This window comes from Acartia tonsa, chromosome 7, assembly GCF_053477335.1.
Source record: "Acartia tonsa isolate MP-2025a chromosome 7, ASM5347733v1, whole genome shotgun sequence".
Classification (NCBI taxonomy): domain Eukaryota; kingdom Metazoa; phylum Arthropoda; class Copepoda; order Calanoida; family Acartiidae; genus Acartia; species Acartia tonsa.
In genome coordinates, this window is record NC_137266.1 from 27684844 (window position 1) to 27692906 (window position 8063).

Here is an 8063-nt window from a genome sequence, read left to right on the forward strand (position 1 = left end):
ATTTTTTTAAAAACTATCTTGAATCGAGCAGTATTAGGTTCCATTTTCTTCCAGGTGATTGATCAACAGGAACTTCTCTCTATGTCTACATTTACAGTTAATCTCAGATCTCTTACTTAGGAGATTGTTGTCCTTGCTATGAATGATGTTAACTTTCTCAAGATTACACAGTTTACAGGAACCAGAGATGGGAGTGTAGGATGGAGCTTGACTAATAATTGACCATTTCAGATTAAAGTCAATGTTATCCCTTTTAATAGTCCAGAGATAGGAAGATAAACTTGTTCTGTGTTGATATTTTGCTTGGTTGAAAGATTGTTTGTGACCAGTGAAACGTGTTTTAAAAGTGTTGCTTGTGTTGCCAATATATGTACCTGGTTTAGTTGTGTTGGTGACTTCTGCTTTGTAGATAAGAGATTCTGTTAGACATTGGCCATCTACAGGACAAGCATTCTGACCACCTCGGCAGTTGCACTGTTTTGTTGGATTGGTGGCAGTATCTGTTATTCTTAGGATATGCTTGTTGTGACCAGCGATGATAGCTTTGATATTTGGCATGCAACAGTAGGACACTTTGACAGTTGAACGATTGAAATACTTATGGAGTGGTGTGTTCTTGAAGTGTTTATCCACTAGAAGCAAAAATTTCTTTGCTACATTTGTTTTAACAGTCTGGCAAAAAGGTGGATTGAACCAAATGACTTTTTTGCTTCTGCACTTGGGCACTCGTTGGTTTGGTTGATGTTCTGTATATTCAAAATCTGTATCATGCCCAGCAGAATTAAGTGCTTCTTTGTAAGGTTTTTTCTCATCATCAAATATTTCTTTTGAAGAAGACAATTTGCATATTGCATATTGTATAATTATATGTATAATTCAGATATCTTCTTGGCCCAAGTGGTGGAGACCCTTTTCGTCTTCTATCAAATTGCTTTCTGTTCTTTTTTTAGGGTCTCGGCTGTGTTTAGATTTCCTACGCTATTAGATGATTTCAAAGACCCAATAAAAAATCAGGAATAATTCCCCACCCTGTATACTGAGTAACATATAGCTTATGCCGAGTCTAACCTTTTACTTTAATGTTGTATCTCATTTCTGTACATGAGAACAACATAGTTACACATAAACAAAGAGGACTATGGAATCCGACCACTTTATATCTAATGATTTGATCAAGATTTCTTTCTATTAGTTGACACTTTGAGTAGGGGAACCTGTTTCTTCTTTCCTTCTGGGGTTAACAGTCGATATTATTAGCAAGCATACAGGGATAGTTTTAATAAAGGCAATAAATGTATTAGAGAATAGATTTATAACCAAGACATTACTTGGCCAAAGTGATGGTGACCTTTTTCGCCTGCTTGCAAATTGTTTTCTGCTCTTTTCCCGGTGCTATTCAAAGACTCAATTGAAAGTTAGCACAGGGTCCCCACCCCGTGGGTAGAGTTACATCATTATAACCTATTATTTTACTTTGATCTGGACACATAAGTAGAAAAGAAGCCTAGCAATTTTCAAAACTATGATAAACTATGATTTCTGTTACAGAACTAATTTCATTTCAGGTTAAATTGTTTTTTTGATTATTAAAATTTGCTATAAAAAATGAACTTGGCTTTCGTTAGAAGGACATCCCCATCTATAGTTGCACTGCACTGTAAATATTCTACCAACTAATAACAAATATAGAGGGGTAGGGGATATTTCTTTGTTTAAGATTTCGATAATCATTACATTTATTGAGTTCTCCAATTTATTCAAGCTTCACATAGGTCCGATGATATATTTTGGGCTATCTAAGTTGTTGTAATGGTTTAAGGCTAGTTTTGCTGTCCCTTACCTTTTTATGAAATGATCCTAAATACTCAGGGCCCAGCCACTAGTTAGAGAATAAAGTAGAAGTTAGCAGCTTTGTAAAAAAAGGGAAATGTTAGTAGAAAATAGATCTCGATTAAAATCGAAAAGAAAACTATTTTCTCTATCATAGGAAATTTTATAGTTATTGAAGACCAATTTTATAAAATCTGGTTTAGTTGTGTTGGTGACTTCTGCTTTGTAGATAAGAGATTCTTTTAGACATTGGCCATCTACAGGACAAGCATTCTGACCACCTCGGCAGTTGCACTGTTTTGTTGGATTGGTGGCAGTATCTGTTATTCTTAGGATATGCTTGTTGTGACCAGCGATGATAGCTTTGATATTTGGCATGCAACAGTAGGACACTTTGACAGTTGAACGATTGAAATACTTATGGAGTGGTGTGTTCTTGAAGTGTTTATCCACTAGAAGCAAAAATTTCTTTGCTACATTTGTTTTAACAGTCTGGCAAAAAGGTGGATTGAACCAAATGACTTTTTTTCTTCTGCACTTGGGCACTCGTTGGTTTGGTTGATGTTCTGTATATTCAAAATCTGTATCATGCCCAGCAGAATTAAGTGCTTCTTTGTAAGGTTTTTTCTCATCATCAAATATTTCTTTTGAAGAAGACAATTTGCATATTGCATATTGTATAATTATATGTATAATTCAGATATCTTCTTGGCCCAAGTGGTGGAGACCCTTTTCGTCTTCTATCAAATTGCTTTCTGTTCTTTTTTTAGGGTCTCGGCTGTGTTTAGATTTCCTACGCTATTAGATGATTTCAAAGACCCAATAAAAAATCAGGAATAATTCCCCACCCTGTATACTGAGTAACATATAGCTCATGCCGAGTCTAACCTTTTACTTTAATGTTGTATCTCATTTCTGTACATGAGAACAACATAGTTACACATAAACAAAGAGGACTATGGAATCCGACCACTTTATATCTAATGATTTGATCAAGATTTCTTTCTATTAGTTGACACTTTGAGTAGGGGAACCTGTTTCTTCTTTCCTTCTGGGGTTAACAGTCGATATTATTAGCAAGCATACAGGGATAGTTTTAATAAAGGCAATAAATGTATTAGAGAATAGATTTATAACCAAGACATTACTTGGCCAAAGTGATGGTGACCTTTTTCGCCTGCTTGCAAATTGTTTTCTGCTCTTTTCCCGGTGCTATTCAAAGACTCAATTGAAAGTTAGCACAGGGTCCCCACCCCGTGGGTAGAGTTACATCATTATAACCTATTATTTTACTTTGATCTGGACACATAAGTAGAAAAGAAGCCTAGCAATTTTCAAAACTATGATAAACTATGATTTCTGTTACAGAACTAATTTCATTTCAGGTTAAATTGTTTTTTTGATTATTAAAATTTGCTATAAAAAATGAACTTGGCTTTCGTTAGAAGGACATCCCCATCTATAGTTGCACTGCACTGTAAATATTCTACCAACTAATAACAAATATAGAGGGGTAGGGGATATTTCTTTGTTTAAGATTTCGATAATCATTACATTTATTGAGTTCTCCAATTTATTCAAGCTTCACATAGGTCCGATGATATATTTTGGGCTATCTAAGTTGTTGTAATGGTTTAAGGCTAGTTTTGCTGTCCCTTACCTTTTTATGAAATGATCCTAAATACTCAGGGCCCAGCCACTAGTTAGAGAATAAAGTAGAAGTTAGCAGCTTTGTAAAAAAAGGGAAATGTTAGTAGAAAATAGATCTCGATTAAAATCGAAAAGAAAACTATTTTCTCTATCATAAGAAATTTTATAGTTATTGAAGACCAATTTTATAAAATCTGGTTTAGTTGTGTTGGTGACTTCTGCTTTGTAGATAAGAGATTCTTTTAGACATTGGCCATCTACAGGACAAGCATTCTGACCACCTCGGCAGTTGCACTGTTTTGTTGGATTGGTGGCAGTATCTGTTATTCTTAGGATATGCTTGTTGTGACCAGCGATGATAGCTTTGATATTTGGCATGCAACAGTAGGACACTTTGACAGTTGAACGATTGAAATACTTATGGAGTGGTGTGTTCTTGAAGTGTTTATCCACTAGAAGCAAAAATTTCTTTGCTACATTTGTTTTAACAGTCTGGCAAAAAGGTGGATTGAACCAAATGACTTTTTTTCTTCTGCACTTGGGCACTCGTTGGTTTGGTTGATGTTCTGTATATTCAAAATCTGTATCATGCCCAGCAGAATTAAGTGCTTCTTTGTAAGGTTTTTTCTCATCATCAAATATTTCTTTTGAAGAAGACAATTTGCATATTGCATATTGTATAATTATATGTATAATTCAGATATCTTCTTGGCCCAAGTGGTGGAGACCCTTTTCGTCTTCTATCAAATTGCTTTCTGTTCTTTTTTTAGGGTCTCGGCTGTGTTTAGATTTCCTACGCTATTAGATGATTTCAAAGACCCAATAAAAAATCAGGAATAATTCCCCACCCTGTATACTGAGTAACATATAGCTCATGCCGAGTCTAACCTTTTACTTTAATGTTGTATCTCATTTCTGTACATGAGAACAACATAGTTACACATAAACAAAGAGGACTATGGAATCCGACCACTTTATATCTAATGATTTGATCAAGATTTCTTTCTATTAGTTGACACTTTGAGTAGGGGAACCTGTTTCTTCTTTCCTTCTGGGGTTAACAGTCGATATTATTAGCAAGCATACAGGGATAGTTTTAATAAAGGCAATAAATGTATTAGAGAATAGATTTATAACCAAGACATTACTTGGCCAAAGTGATGGTGACCTTTTTCGCCTGCTTGCAAATTGCTTTCTGCTCTTTTCCCGGTGCTATTCAAAGACTCAATTGAAAGTTAGCACAGGGTCCCCACCCCGTGGGTAGAGTTACATCATTATAACCTATTATTTTACTTTGATCTGGACACATAAGTAGAAAAGAAGCCTAGCAATTTTCAAAACTATGATAAACTATGATTTCTGTTACAGAACTAATTTCATTTCAGGTTAAATTGTTTTTTTGATTATTAAAATTTGCTATAAAAAATGAACTTGGCTTTCGTTAGAAGGACATCCCCATCTATAGTTGCACTGCACTGTAAATATTCTACCAACTAATAACAAATATAGAGGGGTAGGGGATATTTCTTTGTTTAAGATTTCGATAATCATTACATTTATTGAGTTCTCCAATTTATTCAAGCTTCACATAGGTCCGATGATATATTTTGGGCTATCTAAGTTGTTGTAATGGTTTAAGGCTAGTTTTGCTGTCCCTTACCTTTTTATGAAATGATCCTAAATACTCAGGGCCCAGCCGCTAGTTAGAGAATAAAGTAGAAGTTAGCAGCTTTGTAAAAAAAGGGAAATGTTAGTAGAAAATAGATCTCGATTAAAATCGAAAAGAAAACTATTTTCTCTATCATAAGAAATTTTATAGTTATTGAAGACCAATTTTATAAAATCTGATTAAAAAGTAGTTTTTTTTTAAGATTCTAATCATTGAGATAATTAATGGAAGCTTTGATAATGGTTGACTAGTTTTAACACCTACTGTCAAGCAAGTTCTAAAAATTAATAGATATATTATTACTTGGATGTTGCTCCAGTTTTTCTTGTACTCTGATAAAGGGATGCTCGCAGCTGGCTTAAACACCCCCCATATAAATCCTTTCCCCCATCCTCTCCCCTCCTAATGGGTGAACGAAATGGCCAATAAATAAATTCCATATGAGCAAGCTAAATTTACGACAAATTTTCCCCTGTCAATATATCCACGTATATCCTATATCCATTAAAAATTTTAAGTAATGCAGCTATTCTATAAATATGTATTTCGTACCTCCGTCTGTATAAAGTTGTAAAAGAAAATACCAAAACATATATGTATTCTTATAATAAAATTACAGGATCTGTGCGTGTGTAAGATAAACCGATATGGTTCTCCTTTACAATGGGTTGTCAAAATAAACCCCTCCCCTCAAGTGCCCCTTGAGGCCACTAGGAAGCCGCTAATAGTCTTACATTTACAAATCCAACGAAAAAGATTACGTGCGTAATAAACTGTGAGTGGCAGTTTAATTTACAGTCCTTTTAGATTGTTAGAACTAGCAGAGAACGGTCGTGTAATCAAAAGCTTATCGGAAAGAATAGTGCCATAACAACCAATCAGAGAGGACACAACTAAATCAACCCTTTGAAAGTTTCAAAAAATCTGCTGGGTAGCAAGTCAAAACAACCAGTTAATTTGATTAGGTTAGTAGCTACCTTCTTTTTTTACTAAAGGTGTTCACTCATAATATAACAAAATATAAAAACAGCAAATAATGATTTAACACAAACTGTAGGGATAAGACATGAAATTGAGTTTAATTGAAAATGATTATAAACAAAATTACCCTTTCTGGTTGATAAGTTTGGACAGGGAATGAAAGCCCTTGTTTTAAAAACTTTGTTTACCATAATAAATAATTTACAGTAACATGTTCCCTCTATGTTTGATACTATTGTGTCTTTTCGGGAATATGGTTGCTGAATTGAATGAACGCTTTTTTATCTACTAAATTTTAACCCATACATCAATACACCCTCTAAACATTTTATCTCATTATTTTCTAGTAGCGCAGCTACTCTTTAATTAGTGTTTGCCTGTATATCTTTCTATAAAAGCTTGTTAGCTAAAAAAACTTTTTAAAATCAAATACTTATCAGTTGTTAAACTTAACAAATCCAAATAATCTTAATCTTTGGATGGATTAATTTTGTTTATCATCATTGCATAGGGGATATACATCAATTCATCCTGTACACATCTTTTCGCACACAGCTTCTCTATTAATAGCGTTTGTCTGTGTGTAAGCATATAATTTGGTAGGTCATTGCGTTGATAGCTTTTATCCACATTTTAGTATTTGTTAGAGCACCTTATATTCTTATATTTAGGAAGGTAGGGAACGATAAGGCTGTTTATTACCCTAGTCCACAAAGTTATATAATAACGTGTTCTTATTCAGTGACTTAACAACTTTGGGGACTTTTATTGAATTTTGATTAGTTGGTTTATTAGGTTGGGTGTCTAAAAGTTTCAACCACTGATTGTAATCTAATGATAGGAAATTTTATGTATCATCATTGGAGATACACATCAATTAATCGGTCATTGTCCTATCCCTTTAGATCCTTGATTCAGGCCGATAAATTGTTGTGCATTCCTTATGATAACACACAAAATACCTCTTCTATAGAATAAAATTAGTGGTTGCAACGTTTGAACACTCAACTTCATGAACCATCTAATCAAAATTCAGCAAAAGTCCCCAAAGTTTTAAAAACAACGAATAAGAAAACGTTATTGTAAAGCTACTGTAGAGCAGGGGCGTCCAAGCTTTTTTATTTTGGAGGGGGGGGGGTAATCACCCCTTTATCCCCCCCCCCTTGGACGTCCTTGCTGTAGAGGCAGATTTTCTATTTAATTTTTTTTCTTTATGCTTTTTAATTTATGAATGTTGTCATCCTTGTTTATAATAGAAGCATGTTAACATGCATTACTAAAATCTTAACTAATATTGATTGCTAGATTATTTTTGCAAACATTGCAGTATATTTAATTATTTGGTTATATAATAAGGAATAGTTATTTATCGTATCCTATTATAGACAGCTTTTCGCCGATAGTAAAATTAAAAATCATATGATTATTTCGAGTTTTGTTGGCCCAGAAGTACCGTTTCAGAATGGCTTAGAACTTGCTCATATCCAGCGGTTTCGAAGCCATACTAGAAAAAAAACAATTATAACATTAAAGAAATGGAATTTTAACTGTCAGCGATAAGTCAATATGTTACAAATATTAACTTACTTTCCCCGATACATTTAAGATTTCAATTAAAGTCAATTTTTGAAAATTTAAGTTAATTAATTTTTAATACCTACACTTAATAATTGTGTAATTATCATTTTTATCATAATTTTCTTTGCAACAAATTTATGTACAATTTCGTTTGTACTTACAAATTAATATTCTGCTAATTAATTTCTGACACTCTACAAGAATTATTGTTAGTTTGTCCTTCATTTTGATTTGATGGATTTTGCCATCCTTGTTCTTTGTATTTTGACTACAGTCCTAAGCTTATTTTATGCCAGTAACCAAAATTCTAATGGATTAAACATTAACCCAAAACAAAGCCGTTATAAAGGCTTGT